The sequence below is a fragment of the Protopterus annectens genome, chromosome 12.part0, assembly GCF_019279795.1.
Source record: "Protopterus annectens isolate FY-2018-M chromosome 12.part0, PAN1.0, whole genome shotgun sequence".
In the NCBI taxonomy this organism is placed as follows: Eukaryota; Metazoa; Chordata; order Ceratodontiformes; family Protopteridae; genus Protopterus; species Protopterus annectens.
Genome location: NC_056746.1, coordinates 951,095,286 through 951,115,775, shown reverse-complemented (window position 1 = coordinate 951,115,775; position 20,490 = coordinate 951,095,286).

The window sequence follows — 20,490 nt, the reverse complement described above, 5'->3', positions numbered from 1 at the left end:
GATGTCTGAGAAACCTCATTTTCAGTATCAGTATGGGAGGATAAATCATCTCCCGAACCCTCACTTATGGTCTTTTTCAGGATAGATTTTCTTTTTCTTTTTTATCTAGGAGTATAGACATTTGTCATATACCAGTTCTATTGTGGGTAAGATGCCCAGGGAGGAATTGCTTACCTATCAATGTTCCCAATCCCATCAAGGATCCAAAATTAGGTTCACTACCCTTTTGGTAGGAATACTAAACATCTTACTCAGTGGATACAAAATCACTGGGATATTTTAAGTTCTGATGAATAGTTGGCTAAATATTGGACAACAGATGTGCTTTTTCCTATCGAAGAGGGATTACTCTAGGGGGATATTTAAGTTTTTATAAAAGACATTCATCCTCCAAGTGAGAACTCAATGTACTTTAGATGGTACAAAATTGTTTCCCTGTGAACATTGTACTTTCTGTAGCTATGTACTTAAAACCAAGGAATTTTCCACTAAAAATACAAGTGTTTTTGAAATCCGGACCCTTACGAATTGCAGCAGCAGTTGGGTGTTCTATTTGGCTGAGTGCCACTGCTCTGCATTTTATATAGGTCAAACATCTAAGTCATTTAAATTATAGATTTCAGAACATTTGAGTAAAATCAGAAACAAAGTTATTACTAATGCCTTATACAAACATACACTAGTTCATAAAATGGCAAGGTTCTATTGTACTATCATTGATAAGGTTGTGGGTTCTAAGTTCTCCAAAGATAAATGGCATGAACTTCTAAATAAAAAAGGTCATGGATCATTTGTCTGGGGGGGTTTGTTTCCTCCTGGATTAAATGAACACCTTTAGAGATATATATTAAATATAATATCAGTCGAGCAAATTTAACAGACATGACCTCCTTTTGATGAAACCAAACTGTGTGGGATCGAGTGATTAAAGGTTGCCAATGTCCTTGTTAATGAGGTCCATGATAATCAATTCCTAGTCTTGCAGATCAGGTTAGATAGTCTGATGGGTCTATAATTTCCCCAATCAGTGGATGCTCCACTTTTGTACAAAGGGATGACAGTGTCTGTCCTCCACTCAGCTGGGATGAAACTGGTGCTCAGGCTTTGGCTGAATAGGACACCTAATGGTGCTGCAAGTTCCTGTAGGATACAGCCTGGGATGTTATCGGGTCCCATGGGGTCTGTACTTATTAGTTTTGAGAGGGCAGTGATGACCTGTTCCCTAGATGTAAGGGGAAGGGGGCAGGTAGTGGGAATGTCCAGATTTACTGATGGGGGACAGAGGGTGAAGTTTTCACTCAATCTGTCAGCCAGTAGGTTGGCTATATCTACAGCATTTGTGTATGTATTGTCCTTGACCACCAGTTCTGAGCAGATCTGCGTACTTTCTTTGAGATTGCGGACATATGTGAAGAAGGCCGTATGATTGTCTGTAACAGATGTGGCCAATTTGGACTCGAAGATTGCTGTGGGGGATTTTACTAGTGCTCTTATTTGCTTGTTTGGGCTAAGGAGAGATTGTTTCCAATTGGTGACCTGCTCCTTCTTGGTCCTGGACAGCAATGTTTTCCTTTTGTTATAGAATTTATTTATTGCAGATGTCCACCAGATACCTTTATTCTTCCTTATGAATGATGATTTTGCCCTGCCGGGTATTCCTGATTCCATGCATTTATATAAATGCTAAACTATTTTCTAAAAGACCAACCACAATGAAAGGTATATATGTATTTAATAATAAATAATAAAATAAGAAACATGAAAATAGTGAATATCTATTTGCAGAGTTTCAGTCCACATGAAATATAAAAAATAACACAGATGGAAAGACTCAGACAGATACAGAAAAACAATATTTTACTAGTCTCATTATTTTCCTATCTGACTGAAGAATTACTGTTCTCTACTTACTTGCTAGAACAAGGCAAGATGAAATGGATGAGTGTCTTTTTTGTCAGTTCCAATAACAGAGTGCTGAGTTTCACTATCTCATCTCTCACTAATATCTAAATGCAGTTTCGGTGCTGGCTATAGAATGACATCACATCTGGTCACCTGCCTCTGTGGTTCCCACACTACCCCCCTGACTAGAAACTGAACCAGAATCTAGCACAGATGTGTCACAATACACACCTAGGACTTTGCTAAGGCATCTGTAGACTGTAAAACAATTCTAACCCTTTCATCCTTCCTGTAGAAACTAACTAGCCATACTCTGGCATGCCAGGGTAGCAATTAGTTCACCACCAAGGACAATAAGAGCCTAGGCCTTTCCCAGACATTATGTCTCTGGCTGCATTCAGGCCTGTGAGATAAAATCTTTGCAGCCTAAACCAAGTAATTTTATTCCTGGCTATTTTTCTTAAGGTAAGCTGAGCTGAGCTTAACCCCTTCCCTTCCAGCATTCTCTGTTAACATATATACATTTCTCAGTTACAACAGTGCAGTCTGATATAAATGTAGATTTCTTTTCTGTCCAGCAGGACCCAATGTTGATACATTTTTTAAAACAAGCAGCTTTACAAATACATTTTTAACATAAGCATCTGTACAAACCAGTTTGATATACAAATGACATAAAATTCTTTACAAAACTCCAGCTAGTTATGATGGCATAGCTGGTACTACCTCATATTGTCACAAAGGCATTCAACTCTCTGAATCATCTTTAGTCCCTGGGACTACTTCAAGTAGTTGCAGACAATACCACATCCAAGTAGTACCTCAACAAGCAAGGCAGGACCAAATCATAACTCCTTTGGAGGTTAGCCATGTTAGGTTAAGAAATAGCTTCAAAGCACAGTTTCACTTTGCAGGCACCTTACATTCTGTCAAAGTATAATTGTGTGATAGACAAGCTAAGCAGAACAAGGGCAGACCCTCATGAATAGAATATAGATCATGGGGTCTTCTAAGATTTGATCCATCTGTGCGGAGATCTACAAGTAGACATATTTGCCTCCTCTATGGACAATCAGCTGGCAAGATTCTGTACCAGGACTCCATGCAAGAAAGCCTGGGAGGCAGATGCCTTATCTTTTCCTTGGACAGGAATGTTCTTGTATGCTTTTCTACCCTTTCCACTTATATTCAGGGTACCTCTGAAGATTCAGAAAGAATCCTTAAAGATCATTGTTGTGACTCCCATCTGGCCAAGGCAACAGTGGTTCTCCCTTCTTTCGGAAATTGCCAGGGGCAATTAGCTCAAGCTTCTTCACAGACTGCATCTACTCACACAAGATCTGGGTGTTTGATAAACCCTGACCCCAAAAAATTTTAATTGACTGCCTGGATGATAGGGTCTTAATTCCTTTTAGGTACCTTTTACTGAGGATGTTCAGCAGGTACTAATAGATGCAATTTGCCTGCTACTAGAAAATCATATATTAGCAAAGGTTTCTAGTTGGTGCTAGCAATATAACCACTCCCATTCAGGGCTAGTTGTTCTCCGGATTTACAATATTTGTGTGAGTTATTGTCTTATGGCTTTTCTTACTCCTCCATCAAGGTTGATTTATTGGTCATTTCAGCATGTCTGCTCATGGATCCTCCTCTTTCAACCCATTTTCATGTTAAAATGTTTTTGAAAGGAGCTTTGCATAAGAGGCCTCCAAGAAACCCAGTGGTCCTTCCAATAGAATCTTAATTTTGTGTTATAAAAGCTAACACTTGCTTCATTTGAATCAGCTAACCTGGCTGACTTAGGTTGTTAACATGGAATATGGTTTTACTGATTGTTCTGACCTCTGCAGCAAGGGTATTTGAGTTGCACACTCTTATGGTGAGTCAACCCTATCTCATTTTCCACAGGGACAGAGTTTCATTGAAGACTAATCCTTTTATGCCTAAAGTAGTATGTGAGTTTTCTTCAAGCTGAACTATCCATCTCCCTGTCTTATTTCCTAAAACTAAATATGAGAGAGAAAAGATACTTCATATGTTGGACACCTACAAACAACTCAGATACCATCTTGACAGAACTACATTTTTCAGATCTTTGAATCAAATATTAATTTCTTGTGAAGGTAAGAAGAAGGGGCAACCTGTATCAAAGCAGACTATTTCCAAATGGTTGTCTAAGGATACTACCTTTTGTTATTCTCGCCACAGCAAAACAATTCCAGGCTGGGTCAAGACCCACTATAACAGAATATTGGCTTCATCTATGGTTTTTTGGAAAGGATTGCATTTTAGAAGTATTCTTGAGGCAGCAATTTGGTCCTCTGTACATACTTTTACAAAGCACTATAAGCTTGTTTACGTCTGTAGGTCTAGATCAGGATTTTGCTAGGACCATTCTTCAGAGCTCCTGAACTCTTCTCCTTCCACTTTCAAAATTTGTAAGCTATGCTAATCTATTCATATAACATAGGCTTCTTCAGCATAATCAGTACAAAGAATGTAGTACAGTTGTGTTAAGTGAAGTTATCATAACAGCAAATGTTTGAATGATAATTGCTGCAGTAGTCACTTTCTCACTCCATCCCCCTTGTTTATTGGTGTACTGTATCTGCCAGGGTGTGGGATTTTATTGTATGTTGTTCCTAGCATCACACTACAGGTCTCAGCCTTCCTCTGTATGTGGACATGAAAGCTCTGAAGGGCTGTCTTATGGTCTAGGCACCTGGAAGTCTATAACAGATGATGGGGATCTTTTGAGTCACATATCTGTCTTACCAGCATGCTCTATTTACGTTGTAGACAAAGTTAAAATCCCTGAAACTAGTGTTTCTGGTGTTGCTCATTTTGTAGCTGTGCAAAAGTTCTATCAGGGCTGGATCTAAGAATACTTTATATGCTAAACACTGATCGTATCTCAACAACCTGTAGGAGACCGAGTACAGAGACAGGACTGTGCATAGGAGACTATGTTAATACCCTGGATTCTCTTGTTTTGAAATCTCTGTGGGTGTTCCGGCCGATGCATATACCTAGTCAGGTACATGGCAAAGGGGGCGTTATACTCACTGATGGATCTGATAACTTATAAGTTGGACAGTGTAGAACGATCTTCTTACTTCCTTGGCTATATGTTGGTCAAAGGCCAAATTACTTTCTTCTTATGTTCCCAGATATCTAACTTCTGGGTCAACTCTTAGGGTTGTCTTATAAATGGAGTAATTTGCCTGGTAAACATTTTCCCAAAAGGCACTATAATGCACTTCTTTGCACTGAGCTATAAACTGTGTGTTTGGCATCAGTCATTTATCTGTATTAGACCCTCTTGCATGATGTTAGTGTAAAAGGGAGAATGTGTGATACCTCCCTGCAGTCATATGTGAACCTGATGAGCTTGGAGCCCTTGGCATTAGCCTTGACCTCCAAGAAGTACAGTAGATGGTAAACAAGAGTGGGTCCAGCACGGAGACATGTGGTACTGCACTGGTGACCTGCCTCTTGGTGGAGGTGGTCTCACTAGTCTTGACTTCTTAGTTCCTATCTGTGTGCCAACTGACAATCCAGCGAGTTATGTAAGGATTTATACCTTGTTCAGTGAGTTTGCCCACAATACCCAAATGGGGTATTATATTGAATACCTCATCCAGGTCTAGGAAGGTGGTATACATTATTTTCCCTTCATCCATTGCCTTGGTTAACTTCTCAAAGAAGTTTACCAAGTTAAGTAGGCATGACCTTCTTTTGACAAAACCAAACTGTAATGAGTCCAGTGTCTGTAGGTTGCCAATGTATTTGATGATCATTTCCATGATAATTAGTTCCATAGCTTTGCATACTAGACTTGTTAGTCTAATTGGTTTGTAGTTTTCACAGTCATTTGATAGTCTAGCCTTATGAAGGGGGATAACCATGCTGTCCTCCATTTGCTTGGTAAACATAGCCTGTTTTGATGCAGTTGTTGAAAAGTTACTCAAGTGGTCCTGACAGGTAATTTTTCATGCTATTTAGGAGGCAACCTTGGATAATGTTGGGCACCAATAAGGCTGTGTTTTTAGCCTTAGTGAGCACCACTATGACCTTCTCCCTGCTGATAGCTGGTTGGGTGGGAGGGTTATGCCAGTAGGAATTTCACAAGAGCTAATGGGGGGTGGGGTGATGGTGCAAAGTGTATGCTGAATATATTGGCCAGTAGATTCACTATGTCATGCTGTTGTTTCAGATGTAGCTGTAGAAAACCTTGTGGTTGTCTTTAGCCTGAGAAGCTGTCTTGATCTCATAATTTGCCTTGTTGTATTTAATTAAGCCTCTTAGTTTCCTGTTTAGTTTTATTAGTGAGCTCTTGTGAATATGAAAGCTGCTGTTTCTGACTTTGGTCATGACTTTTTTTTCCTTTTGTTATATACCCTATTAAGATTACGATTCCACTAATGTAGTTTGTCTTTGGGGTTTGTTTTGGGCTTACTTCTGGTAGGTACAGCTGCTTCTGTGCAGCCATTTACATGTCTATACAGTGTTTGTGTGAATAATTCTGCATAGGCTATGAACTCTGGGATGGGCAGGCCATGACAAACTATTGCTTAATAGAATGTAATTTGCTTTAAGATAGCTTCTAATTATAACCAGTTTTGCTGGGTTTTCCATGTCGATTTTTATTATGAATGAGACAGTTTTGTGATCCAAACTCACCAGTGAGGCTGTGACATGGTGTGTGTGTGTGTGTGTGTGTGTGGGGGCATTGCAACACTCTGCCATAGTGGTGAGATCAAAGTCCAGTATATTTGAACCTCCAGTTGAAGTGTGCACTAACTTATCAAAAACATTTGTTTTTATAAAGTCCTGGAAATGTTGGGCCTGCAAGCTGCAGGTAGTGTATGTTTCCCAGTCTATAAAGGGGTAGTTAAAGTCTCCCATGAACAGAGTATTTGGTTGGATGGAGATTGACTCCAGTAGGTCTAGATAAGAGTTGTGAGATTCTTGAGACATGAATGGTGACCAGTGATATGGCAAGGAGCTCTATCTAAGGGGATTTGCAGTTGGATGAATTCCAGGGTATTATCATTTTTAACCACCCTTGAGGTATAATTGTTGGTAATGTAACTCGAGACACCTCCACTTTTAGTCTCTGTCTGTATGGCTGGTGGTCCAAATGTGTGGAAGTCACTGTAGCCGTGCACTGCCAGAATATTTTCTGCGGCTTTAAATCATGTCCCGGTAATGGCACAGATGTTGATATTCTCCAGTGAGGAGGGTTAGTAGTGTGTAGTTTCTTGTTAAGGCTCCAAGCACTGAGAAGTAACACCTTTAGGTTCCTTGGGGTTTTTATGCTATGTCAGTAGGTCTGTCACTTTGGCATTGCATAAAAAAGTCTCTAAGGGGGTGGATATAATTTTAGTCAAAATCCAGAAGCGAGGGGGGTACAGGTGTAGGCCATCTTTGGCAAAGCAATGTGGTCTGTTGACCATGTCTTTCCAGGCTGAAAGATATTGAATCCCCTGGACTGATACCAGACACTAAGCCAGTTGTTAAAGTCAATGATTTTTTGTTCATACTGTGGTATCATCCTTGATGAAGGTAGAATACTGCTGAATACAAGGCACAGTCTGAGACACATGTTCAGAGAGGTCCATAATGTCTCTCTTCATATAAACAAGAGACGTATGTCTCAGGTCATTTATGCCCACATGGACTATGATAGAATCTTGCTGGTACCTGTGATGCATTGACTTGAATGGATGTGTAACTTGATGGATCCTGGCTCAAGATAAGCAACTGACTATAATCTTCTTCTTGTCCAGTCTGGTGAATGGGGCATCTGTGTGCTGTACAATGGAATCCCTTATAACTAGAGTCCTGTGTAAATTGTTTGCTTGCCATATGGAGTTTGTTTTCTGTAGTCCTTTGGGTGTAGGCTTACATGTTGTGTTTGGTGCTGCTTCTGATGTATGCTTTAGAGATTGCTGAGGAAAGGCATTGCTGTTTCCTGATTTAGGAGGTCTTTGAGGTTTGCGGAGATTGCATTTTAGTGCCTCAGGATAAGATGGTCTATGTGTGATGGATGTAGTGTGTATGTGTTCTTAACAACCTTGTTTGTATGCAAGTTTTTTGCCTCCAAGGAAATTGTGTATGTACATCTCTCGCATACTGTTTTGGGTTCTTTAAGGATTAAAAGGTTGTAAGTGAACATGAGACAATTGTGACCATACCTCTCAACCATACCGAATTCCTCAGTAAATACTGGTTTTGAGGGCAAAATATTGGGCTGCCACAAATTCCCGAGTGGCCCCTTTAATTTCTAAACCCCCCCCCCTTTTTTTGAATGAATGATGTCATCATGTGCAGGGCATGCGTGATGACATGCAGGCAGGCTGTTAGAATGCCCGCCAAGGCATTACTTAATTTAACTTGCTGCATACCGTGCATACCGGTCCGCATGTTATACACGCAGTGCATCTTCTTCCCCGGCTCCTCTAGGTAAGGCAAAAACAAAAAGACTGTGGTGGGGCTTAAAATTCAAATTCTAAAATTCTAAGCTGTTTTATGTGCTGCATGGGCTGGCTCTACTTTTCGAAGGCAGTCGGTGCTCTACACTTACATTCTCACTAACGTGTGAGAGAAACAGCAGCTACATACATTCTCTTAGGCATTGATTTCTTATATGCAACAGTGCAACTTGCAAGGAGACTGTTAAGCTGTGTGCTCCATTATTTTCCAAAGTTTTCTTACATACAAGAAGACTGTTATGCTAACAGTGTGCAAGCAGACTTAAGCTGTGTGCTCGATAATTACTTTCCAAAGTTTTGTTAAGCTATGTGCTCACCTGCTCGATTACTTTCTAAATTTTTTCTTATGTGCAGACTGTTAAGCTGTGTGCTGCATGGGCTGGATACTTTCTGAAGGCAGTTGTAAGCAATAAGCATTGATTTCTTACATTGTCACTTACTTGAGAGAGAAACGGCAGATACAATTGTTAAGCGCATTTATTTCTTACATTCTCACGAGAGAGAAAAGGCAGTTACATTTGTTAAGTGTGTGTTCCTTACTTTCTAAAGGCAGTAGTGAGCATTGATTTTGTAGTAATCATTGATTTCTTACATTCTCACTTGAAACGGCAGTTACATACATTCTCTAAGGCATTGATTTCTTATGTGCAACTTGCAAGGAGACTGTTAAGCTGTGTGCTCAATTACATTCCAAAATTTTTTTTATGTGCAAAGAGAGTGTTAAGTTGTGTGCTGCGTGGGGTGGATACTTTCCGAAGGCAGTCATAAGCATTGATTTCTTACATTCTCACTTACATGAGAGAGAAATGGCAGTTACATTTATTAAGCTACTTTCCAAAGGCAGTTGTGAGCAACTGACAATGAGCATAGATTTCTTTTTCTTAGGTGTAGAGAGAAAATCCGGGTCTATATCATAACATCGAAGTTCTCTAACATTGAATGTTATAATATCGAACCCTAAACACCGAAGTGTGAAAACATTGAACAGTCAGAATAGCGAATTTTTTTCCCAGGGAAAAAATTCGCTATTCCGAGAAACATACACACAGCACAAAGACACACAAAAAACAGCCATCCACACACATACACTTAAAGTCCTACAGCTAAACTAAACTTTACATACAGTACTAGCTATCCACTTACCTTAACCCAACCCTAACCCTAAGGTCCGTCATTATCGCACACTCACCTCACCCGCACCCTAACCCGCCCCCTAACCTACACACAGTCGCACATTTACCTGACCCGTGCCCTAACCCTAACTCACCTAACCCACCCCCTAACCCTAACTTACACACAATTGCACATTTACCTGACCCGTGCCCTAACCCTAACTCACCTAACCTGCCCCCTAACCTACACACAATCACACACTTACCTGAACCCTACCCGTAATGCTCCAAAATATCGAACACTGAAAACAGCATAACCCCAGCAACGGCCCACCGAAGTCTTTCCCTGGGAAAGAATTTGGTGTCCTGCACCTTCGCTGTTTTCAGCATTCGACATTACGGGTTCGATATTATAACATTCGATGTTAGAGAACTTCGATGTTATAATATTGACCCGAAAATCCAGTGGCAGTTAAGTACGTAAGTTGCTTTCCAAAGGCATTAAGTGTATAGAGTCCATTCTGAGAAATGGCCATTAAATGTGTGTGTTCCTTACTTTCTAAAGGCAGATGTGAGCATTGATTTCTTACATTCTCACTTACATGAGAGAGAAACGGCAGTTACATTTGTTAAGTGTGTGTTCCTTACTTTCCAAAGGAGTAGTGAGCATTGATTTTGTAGTAATCATTGATTTCTTACATTCTCACTTAACGTGAGAGAGAAACAACAGTTACATACATTCTCTTGGGCATTGATTTCTTATGTGCAACTTGCAAGGAGACTGTTAAGCTGTGTGCTTGATTACTTTCCAAAGTTTTTCTTATGTGCAAAGAGACTGTTAAGCTGTGTGTGCTGCATGGGGTGGATACTTTCCGAAGGCTGTCATAAGCATTGATTTCTTACATTCTCACTTATGTGAGAGAGAAATGGCAGTTACATGTGTTAAGCTACTTTCCAAAGGCAGTAGTGAGCAATTGAGCATAGATTTATTTTTCTTAAGTGTAGAGATAATCCAATGACAGTTAAGTACGTAAGTTGCAGATGTGAGCATTGATTTTGTAGTGTACATTTGTTAAGAACATTGATTTCTTTCATTCTCACTTACGTGAGAGAGAAAAGTTACATTTGATAAGCTACTTTCCAAAAATAGTAGTGGGCATAAATTTCTTTTTCTTAAGGGTAGAGAGAATCCAATGGCATTACGTTTGTGTTCCTGTGTGCAAGGAGACTGTTAAGGGGTTCTCTTGTGTGCAAGCAGAGACTGTTAAGGTATTTTCTTATGTGCAAGCAGAGACTGTTAAGGGGTTTTCTTATGTGCAAGGAGAGTGTTGAGTTTTTCTTTTGTGCAAGCAAAGACTGTTAAGCAGTTTTCTTGTGTGCAAGCAGAGACTGTTAAGGGGTTTTCTTGTGTGCAAGGAGAGACTGTTAAGGGTTTTTTTGTGTGCAAGGAGAGACTAAGGGCTTTTGTGTGTGTGTGTGTGTGTGTGTGTGTGTGTGTGTGTGTGTGTGCCCTACTTTTACCACAAAACCCACATACTGCAATTCACCAAAAACAGAATCCTAAGGGTCCTCATCTTCTCCCTTCCTCCCAATGAGCATCATTCCTACACATTTCAAAAAAAAATGGTTACCATTTACTACAGGGTCTGGGGACATATTTTGGTTGTCTGTTCTTCAGTTTGCATTTGAAAGCTGGTATCCCACAATTCCATCAGAGTGGACGGGGTTACATAATTATGTATGCAAATGTTGATCAGATTTGTACCTATTTTTCATGGGCCATTGTCCAGATTTTTGATGTTTCCAGGTTGAGAGGTATGATTGTGACATTGTCTCAGGATGACTCTATCTACAAAATTGGCTATGGAGACGTTGGAAGTTGCATATCCATGTTGTCCAGACCTGTATTAGGGTGGTCTATTTTTTGAGGATTGGGTTTTACAGAAGTCTCCTAGGGTGGTCTCTAGGTTTGGAACTAGAACTGAATAATGCTAGGATATGGTATTAGGTAGTGCTAGGATATAGTATTAGTGCTATATGACAAGCAATCTAGCAACTTCTGAGATTAACTTTGTGCAATGCATCACTATATTGCAGGTTACAGTCCTAGTACTAGTTTTATAGGTAAACTACTGTGTTTTCCAACTCAGATAGACCAGTCCACCACCTACTGCCATTAGATGGAATGTCCCAGTCTTCTTAATGTAAAAGTAGAAAAGATTGCTTGTGAGTGTATGCTACCACAAAACAACTTTAACAAACTATCTAGACAAGGCAATTTCAAGTCAATATGACCAGTAGCAAGACAGTTTTTATCTACCAAGGATGACACAGGATTTATTCAGGACCATTTTAAGAAAGTGACATGGATGCTAAGCAGATGGGAGCTTTGTAAAAATGATGATTTGTAGTAAGGGGAGGGCAACTCAAGAGCAATACTAATTTGCTGAGTGGACTCTCACTATTATGATTCTAGGTAAAATGATGGGTGGTAAAAGTTTATTTTGGGGAATATTAATAAGTAAGTTCAAAATAAGAACTATTAGGACAAAGGAACAAACTAAATAGAAAGAAAGTAAAATGAAAGTGTAGAAAGTGAATAGGTAGAATGGGGGTCAAGAAAGTGTTGTGAACATTAAAATTGTATAACAACACTAATCAGGAAAGAAGACAGAGTAGAAATTAATACCTTAGAGAGGTAGGATATAACAATTTGCCTGCGTGAGTAATAGAAAATATACTATAGTATTTACAAAAAATTTACAAAAAATATGCAAGAATTACTTGCAACTAAAGTGGTATCATTTTGTTTGTTTTTCATGTATATAAATGTAAGATTGCCTATGCCATATGTGAAAATTTAATAAAGATGTTTGTTTGGAAAAAAAAAAGAATTACTGTGAAATTAGAAAGCACCAGAACAATAAGATTATGCAAGAGTTAGTCTGAAAATGATATGGATGAGAATAAGGAAAATTAGAGAACAGACAAAATTTGTCTGGGAAGCGTGAACAAGGAAAATCTAGGAGATTAGCAGGTGTGATTTAAACTTGACCTTGAATTTTTAGAGAAGCTGATATTTATATAATGCTAGTAGGGAGGCCGTTCCAGGTCTTTATAGGGAGACGCAATAACTGTTATTTGATTTTTGCTTGGTGGTAAGGTTTGTATCTTTAGAACAAAGATATCTGGTTGAATATCATTGTGCTAGAGAGTAATGGGATGGGCACTTGGGATAGTAAGGCATGTTACGAACAATCTTTCATTGAGAGTAGCTCAGGAAGTTGAGGATTTCCATCCAGTTCAAGTGTTTAAGTACCAAGCAGTCATGTGTTCTGTTGGCCATCTTGGCTGCAACTTTACTAATTTTATTGTAGCATTATTTAATTTATTTAGTTGGAATGCAGTAATATTTATAAAAACAGAAGAGGCATATAGCAAACCAGATAAGAAGTAGATCATACCTATTGATTTACATGTGTATTCAGTGAGGAAGTTAAAGATTTTGTAAAGCAATCCTACTTTTTCATGTTTGTATGACATTTTGGATATGATTATCAAATTTGAGTTGCCATCAACAGTTATGCCTAATAGTTTAGCTTGAAAAACTTTTTCTAGCTGTACAATGTAAAAGGAAAGAATCTTAAAACTGGACTGTTCACCTGAGTGTGATTTAGAAATAAAAAGCATTGCATTAGTTTTGTTAGGCTTTAGGAACAGATGAGTGTTCCATCCAAGTCTCGATGGGTTCATAGGTTTATAGGTAGGTACTAGGCTATTGGCCCTAGGGGCTATCATGGAGATTACATTGCAGATGAGTGAAAAGTCATCAGCATACCTAATAAGAGTAGCCTGACCAGAAACATAAATAAGCTTTTTTATCACTTGTAAAGGTCCCAAGGATAGATCCCTGAGGGACACCAATAAATACAAGAAGATATGAAGACGTCTCTCCCAAATATTCTTTAACAAATTGTCTTCTGCTTTCCTGCAATGTGCCCAAGCCACCGTAATCTGTTCTCTTTGACATAGTCTGCAATTGCAGCTACTTTGGCTTCTGTTTTGATGTCATCATTTCTTTGTCTGTCCCACAGTGTGCATCTTACCATCCATCTCAGGAACTTCACCTTCATCACATATGCCTTCACTACCCTGGTTTCTGTACCATGCAGAAGTACTGGTCACATCACTATTTTGTACACATTACTTTTCAACTTCTTTGGTATTCTTCTGTCACACACTACCCCAACAGTCTGTGTCAGTTGCCTGCAGCCCATTTGATTTTAGCTTTGACCTCCTCATTCAGACTTCCCTTCTCTTTAACAACCTCTTCCAGATACTTGAAACTGTTAAGCTGTTCCACTGTATTCCATTCTATCTCATTTCTCAACGTCTTCTTCTGATTCCCCAACTGTCTTTTTTGTATTCAGTTTCATTTCATGCTCTTTCATGCCTATAATCAGTTTCAGCCTATGTGCCTTCAAATGTGGATTTTCCACCTTTATGTAAAGAAAGAATACAAGTTTGTTTCCAAAACACATGGGCAGAGGATTCAGAAATAGACTTGGGACCAGGATGTGCTAGGGGTTCTGTTCAAAGTGTCAGGTATTCAGCAGGAAAGCTATCAGCAACTAGAGTAGAAGTTTCTGCGTAGCCTTGCTGGGACTGGTTGAAAGGTGAAGGAATTGGTGTTAGTTGGTTCTGACTGAGATGAAGGTATAGAGTGAGTTAAAGGGCATTTAATTAGCCCTGGAACTGTACCAATAATATGGCAGTTGAACCTGCATGGTATGTTGAGTTCTGTCAAGTTGGGTAGGGGGTTAGGCTGGGAAGTTTTATCAGATTTTAGTAGCTTAATAATTGATCAGAAGGATTCATCATTAGAGGTCTGAGAGTCTTATATTTTAGTATAATACTTTTTGTCATCCAGGATGAGCTCTTCTGAGAAGTTAGATTTCTGTTAGTGTGCCAAAGTTTCCGTGCTTTATATATTTGTTGCATAAACTTTTTTGTTTCTTGTATTAACCAGAAAGCTGGGGTGCATTTAATTATTTTCCTTCTAATGTGAGCATGATTATTGATAATGGTAAGAAAAAGAATAATTAATGCTTTATTTGATTGTTCTAGAGGGAAAGACTTAAGTGCAGACCAGTTACACTGTTTGAAGGTGTTTTGGTCAAAGTTTTCCAGATTTTAACTAGGTTGAAGCAAGTATGTTCATGTTTTTTGTCCCATTGTTAAATGATGCATGTGGGCATATAATAATTTAATGAGTATGGGAGGGTACCAGTTTGAGTTATCCTGTCAGAAGTATAGATTAAAATCTAATCCATAGTTGTATATTCATTAATGCATTTGTTAAATCTTGTGGGTGTATTTAGAAGCTGAGTAAAACCAAATAGGTTAACAGAGAAGGGTAATGAATCCTGACTAATGACAGTCTGGTCATTATTAAAGTCACTATGGATAAAGTTTTTTTTAGATGAGGTTAGATACTGAGCATGAAAGAATTTCCTGAACTGTGGAATGGTTATTGTTAGAGGGAATGGATTAGTATTATAATGGACAGAGAGAGACATTTATTGAAGTTAATTTTTAAAAGATTAATATTTCAACATTGTTAAAAAGGGGTATATCATGCAGAAAAGGTGAAATGCCTAGCAGTTTGGAATAAGTTATGGCACCCCCCTGCCCCTTTTGCCTTTATGGTCTTTTCAGATGATTTTATATTTGTGGGGCAGGATAGTGTCATCCTTAATTTCAAGTTAGAATAATGATTCTATGAACTCAGTAATATTGGGAGAGTACTAATCCATACATGCAATTCTGAAAACTTAATGGAATGACTATGGATAATGATATTAAAGAGCTTGAGTACAGAGCATTTAGGAGAAGAAACAGGAAGAGAAACATTGTTGGGAGGTGAGGAAGTATATATTGGCTGGGTGGTAGGACCTGGATTTGGATGGATTTCCCCCTGGAAGTAACTGAGATGAAATAAATGAAAGGTTTAAAGGAAGTTTTGGGTGTGTTTTCTTGCAGTGTTTTTATATGTTTTAGTCAGAGAAGTATATGACTGTGTTTATATGATGGAATAGTTACACTTACTGATAATTTGGTGTCCTTTCTAAATTCATTATCTTACAAATTAAACAAGGATGTGTTAATGAGGCTGAAGTGATAGAGTAAAAAATGTCCTTATCAGTGTAAATATATTTGTTAAAACATAGGATATGAAAGAAAAATGGTAAGAGGTAAGATGGGATAACCAGATTAGAAGCAAAGAAGAGAAAAAGCTGAAAAGTTTTCTAAGAGAAAGGGGAAGGTATAGTAAAGTGATGTTTTGTTCTTAGAAGCAAAGAAGATAAGCAAATGAGAGTACATTAGAAGGAGATTCAAGTGTATTGGTGATCCTTTAAGATGAATTTATAATGTGAAAAAAGTGGAAATAGAGGAATATTAGTGGAATGTTCCAGAGTGTCTGGCAATTTGAGGAAGGGACAGGAGTGAAGCAGAGCACCAATCAATGAAAATGAGTGTAGCCAATTAGCGAAGGATGGGAGGGAGCTATGACAACAATGCGGCACAGAAGACCAAAGGCATATGCCCACCAAACAGCATACACACTGCAGCTTTGGGGATACACATGTGTATGGTGATATGCATGCACTGGCTTTGGTATTGTGGGAGTTCAGTGTGTCCAAGAGTTACCACAAGGAATAACAGGGATTAGGCTAAGCAGGTTAAAATAAATCAAAGGCACACCCAGAGGTAAGTATAACTGTAATAAAATGTCTTAAATTGATTGTCCAGGTATTATATCCGTCAGGCTGTGAGATGTAATTATTCATGTAGCTGCATAACTAAGAAAGGCTTACTGAGCAGCTGTCAGTAGTGTTTAGAAAACTTGGATTTCTGCTGACTCTAAAGCAAAGTCCTCAAACCCACTGGCTAGTTCATTAATCTAAACACATTAAAATAAATGCAATGTTTCATCTGTTAGCTGAAAGTCAGCTCTAGAAGGGACATGTTACCTATGACAGCACTTCAGGCAAAATCCAGTGTTGGTTTTCCACTGAAAAGGTAGTGAAGATGATTAGGAAGATTCACTATGTTGCACTTATCAGTTTCTTTATTTTTATGAATGAGCAATTGCCAGCTGACATAAGGATGTAACTCTGAACTAAACCTGGAAAATGTCCAATTGGATTAGTGTTCAACCCAAGTTAACAAATACATTTAAAAACAAAGTTTCATGCTTTGTATATTGAAATTAACATAGTTTGGTCCGTTTATCTTTACAACCTTTACTTTTCTAAGTTATTTCAGAGTGTTATCAACTAAAGATAGACTGTTACCATTATTTTCTTTCTAATTTCATCTGCTGTGCCCCATTTCATACCTATAAATTATATAAAATTAAACAAACGATGACATGAAAAATGATAATCATGTGGGTCTGTTGGAGGGCTTGTTGTGACTGAACAGTTGTATTGTGTGACTCTAGGTTCAGTGTAATACTTTTTCATGATTTATAATAGAATAGCATTCTTAAATCTGTGCATAGATGATTTCTTTGTATCTTTGAATGACCCTATAAACGGCAACATACATTTAGGAACATTTACTGCTATGGTGGGGGTAAGATTCATTTGGGAAGCAGCATCAGAAATGTGATGAAGTTCCAATAATAAAGGATGCCAGATTATTTCGCTGTGCAGCCTGGTGGTTTCCAGCTCCTACTTAAATAAGGATAATCATGGCTGGAACAGACAGGCCTAGTAATCATATGGATTCCCATGTTCTAAACTGTAAAAAATGTTAAAAATAGTTAATACTAATGTAAAATCAGACACCTCCATAAATGGAAAGCCCTAATCACTAAACATGGTAAAATAACTTATAAATAAACTGTTTTCCATTTTTCAGTTTTGCTTGTGTACTACAGCATCCTTTGATAATTTAGCAATAACCCACTACTAGGTGTGGATATCACATGATTTACCCATGGTTGGTGTGGTTTAATCACCAGGGCTAGGTCTGAGTGATTAAATAAAGCCAACCGTGGGTAAATCCTGAAATACTCACATCCAGGAGTGGGTTATTGCTATTTTACAATGACATTATTTAAGAAAAAACTTGCTTCCCTTTCTTAAATAATGCCTTTGTACAACTGCAGTTTAGTGTTATTCCATTGGCTTCCTGATTTACTGATGTACTGCGTATGCATATGGTGCATAGGTTTGCATGCATTCATAACACATCAGTCCAGTGCTAGGGAGTTGGCATAGAAGAGAGCATACCAATGTCGGTTTGCCTCTGGATTTTTTAAAATTATTTAGAACTTGGGAAAGTATGGCAGCATTACCGGAATAAAGAGCGAGGAGGCAAACATATGAGTAAAATGTGGGACATTCAGTTAAAGTCAGGACAGTTAACCAAAAATAAAAAAAAAAACAACTCAGAACCTAAATGTACACCACTCTTCAGTTTAATCACACGTTAAGTACTTTCTTACTAGTACATGAACTTCCTCAGTACAATAATACAAAAATACATTTCAACCATGCTAATATATAATAATCACTCAGAATCAATTAAAATCAGAAGCAATATAAAAGTGAAAACGGGAATACATAAATGTGAGTACTGCAAACAATGTAGCTTTATCTTGGAAGGCTCAACCTTTTTTGTAAAAGATTATGGGAAAATTACCCCTTTCTACAAATATTACTGTTTCAGTAAAGGTGTTGTATATATTGCACCGTACCAACTATGCCCTTGTTTTTATGTTGGTAAAACAATTAAGTCTTTGAAAGCAAGAATTTATAGACAACAGTAACAAAGTCGAGCACAACGCTCTTTCCAAGCAGCTTAAAGAACACCCAAATGATAAGTTTAAGTTTTGTGTTATCGATCATGTTTTCATTGACAATGGCGGAGGGAATTTAATGAGTTGCTTGAATTAAAAGAATTAAAATGGTAACTGGTACTTGCAGTCTTAATGATATGTTACCGGTTTCAAGTATTTTGAAACTTAAAGATATGTATTATTTGTATAAACGTTCTATGTGATGTATTCTTTTATTTTGATTGTTATGAATTTTATAGTAACACTTAATATGTTTAATAATATGACTTTCTAGTTGGAATGCTTTAGAAGGTGAGTTAACTGTTTAACCAATGAGATTTTGTGATTCCTAAATGGTGTGTTGTATCCAGTCTAAAAGTGAGATAGGGCTTGTTGGTTTGTTAATGTGAGTAGTAGTGGAGATTATGTGGGAGAAACCATGTAAATTAATATATGAGCTTGGAGTAATTGAGGAGAGGGATAGCCAATTAATGCTGACATCTCCCAAGACAGTGGTTTCATTATGTGAGTTTCAAGAGAGAGAGACAGGAGAGAATATTTTCAAGTATAGGGATATTTTCCCCCGGAGGTATGTAGATTGCAGTTATGGATGATTATACTGTGGGCGTTAATTTTGCAGTTGGCGACTAGAATTTCAGGTGGGGAGGTTGAGGGGGAGGGGATAGCTAGAGGAGTTACTGTTAGATGGTTAGAAAACAAGATAGCCACTCCTTCCCCTTTTTTCTTGGGTCTATCTAAATGTAGGATGTTGTAGCCAGGGTGTGGGGTTTTAGCCAAGTTTCTATAAGGGTAATGATATTGGGATAGTGATGGACCATTCAAGCATGGACTTCACTGACGTTGCTGAGTATGCTTCTGATGTTCCTTGAGTTCCTTGGGAAAGGAAGGAGGAGAGTTTGGGACATTGGGGTTTATGTCAGAGTGAGAATGATTGTAAGGTCCAGGGTTAGGGTGGATGTCTCCAGATAGGAGCAGGATACTGAATGTAGGAGAAGAGTTGCGATATGAGGGGAGGTAGAAATAATATTTCACTTTATTTTTAGGGAGGGTAGTGGAGAATTGGGGGATATTGATATTGGGAAGAGGGAGTGTTGTAGAAAGGCTAGAGAAGAGTGAACCTGAGTGAATGAGTGTTGGGATTGTTGAAGAACTGTAGGATAGACGAAGGTTGGAGAATGGTGAAGGGGGTTTAATTGAGTATTGTAGGAGGAGAGGTTGTGTAAGAGAAGTAGATTAGAGATAGACAGAAGGGATAGCAGTATCTCATAGAGTATCATGATATAGGTAGGATAGAAAGTGGGAAAGCAGAAAGCTAGTAGGATAGTGGTATATCCTAGTTAGTTGGGTAGAATAGTTGCCAATGCTAAGTTGTAAGAGAGGAGAGATGAAAGTTAAGTGTGATAAGGAAGATTGAGAAGAGTAGAAAGTGTAGTTTTCCCATGCAGATTCAGGGGCAGTTAGGCTGATTTTGAGTGACTATATATGAGGAGGAATGGAGAGGTGGTTTAAGAGATCTGACTAATATTCAAGAAAAAAGTGTAAATAAAAGTAAACTCAGGATAAGTATGGGGGATATATTGTTGAGAGGGTGATGTCTGAATGATAGTGGTGAAATAAGAGGCTTAAATTGATGATTATGTTTGAGTATGTCATTAAGTGGGCAAATGTTGCAGGGAGATTTGATTGGATGATAGTAACTGACAGGGGTGGGGTTGGAGGGGGAGTGGTAATGGGGCTATAGCTATAAATAAAAATCTATTCTGGGGTGGGTGGGAATTGGGATAGGGTAGGGGAGCAGAGTGAGCCCGAGCGAAGTGACAATGAATGGAGTGGGATGAACCACATACCATGAATGAGAGGGAAGAGAAGAAAAACAATCACATAAATAGAAGACTTTCCACCTGTGGTTATCTGAAAAAAGGGTTAAATAGTGATATTCACTTTATTTGGGGGAAAGAGTTTAGGAGAGTGTCTGAGATTGTTCTAAGTGTAAGAAGATTTGAGTAAGAGGAGGAAGAAGCTCAGGATGGCTAATACATATTATGTGAGGAGAGAAAGGTTGAAAAGTATGCTGGGAGGTATGCATGCTAAAGCAAAAAAAAAAATT